A 1262-nucleotide genomic window follows, 5' to 3' on the forward strand; every position below is an offset into this window, starting at 1 on the left:
CTGGCCCATGGATGTTCAGTAAGGAGTGTGCATTATTATTACTTTATTTTTTTAAGATTCAGAGGCAGCATGAGGAGTCAGTCTTGTTCCAAGTTCCTGGTATAGTACAACTTATGTTTATGGTAGCACTAAGGTCCTGTTATGTTTTGGACATGAAACGGATCAATTTTGGCAAGGCCATTTCCTTAAGTGTAAGGTACAGTAGAACTCAGGATAATGCAGAGGGAAGCAGAAGCAAGATTTGAAAGGTTGAAGACTGGGGCCCGAGAGCCAGATGTGAAAAGCACAGCAAAGCGATGAATCTGACTGCCCACACTTTTACTCCATCTCCAGGGACTACAGTTTCCTTTGTGTCAAACAAAAAGTAGAACCTGTATGTGTAAAGTGTTTGCATCAACGTGCAAACTGTGCACCTGGTAAACTCAGGGACAAAAATATGGAACGCTTCACGAATTTGCGTGTCATCCTTGCGCAGGGGCCATGCTAATCTTCTCTGTATCGTTCCAATTTTAGTATATGTGCTGCCGAAGCGAGCACAGTAGTACTTGCTTCTCGCGACGTTTATAAAGCTAAGAATATAAAAACTTTTACGATTATGGTGATTACACTGTGGCCCTTTTTAAAAAAATTTCACAGTATACAAGACGTTTTGACCTTTTGTATCACACAACTCTCATGTCTTTGTGATTACGGCCAAGTTAAATTTAATAGTCTCCATAACCTTCTTACATTCTATATGCAAATGAAGGGACCATGGGAAATTGGCCCTCTGCCCGCCCGACCTGTGCGCGCCTAGCGGACGGCGCCGGGAGACACGCTCGGTCACGTGGTGCGCGGTGCTCGCGCGCCTCTTCCGCGCCGGCCGGGCTGAGCGCGCAAGGGTCGGCCTGGGGTCTTACGAGCGCGGCGGAGGGGAATGTTGGCAACGCTGTGGAACGCCAACTAGGCGTGACGGCGTGCGCGGGGCGAGAATGCTTTTTTGGGACGAGGGCCCGCGGTGCCAATGAGGTCCCCACAGGAGTACGGTCCGGTACCCCGAAACGCTTGCGAACCGATGGTCGGTCTGAGACCCGCGCGTGACCCCCGCGCGTGACCCCTGCGAGGGCTGGAGCAGCCGACCGTGAACCGGAAGGGGCTGGGCTGGGGCGGCCGTGGGCGCCAGCGCCGGAGCGGCAGTGACTTGCCGCTGCTTCCCTCGGGACTCTCAGGACCATCGCCACTTGAAGCCAAGGGGAAGAGGGAGGGTGTCCTCTTTGGGGCCC

General features: G+C 52.5%; 1 non-coding gene across 1 annotated transcript; it reads right to left on the bottom strand.

Moving 5' to 3' along the window:
- Positions 1-430: 430 nt before the first annotated feature.
- On the bottom strand, positions 431-537 carry LOC132505407 (U6 spliceosomal RNA). Its single transcript, XR_009535398.1, has one exon. It is a non-coding gene; the product is annotated as a U6 spliceosomal RNA (small nuclear RNA).
- Between the last annotated feature and the right edge of the window lie 725 nt (positions 538-1262).

Source organism: Lagenorhynchus albirostris, chromosome 1, assembly GCF_949774975.1.
Source record: "Lagenorhynchus albirostris chromosome 1, mLagAlb1.1, whole genome shotgun sequence".
Taxonomy (NCBI): domain Eukaryota; kingdom Metazoa; phylum Chordata; class Mammalia; order Artiodactyla; family Delphinidae; genus Lagenorhynchus; species Lagenorhynchus albirostris.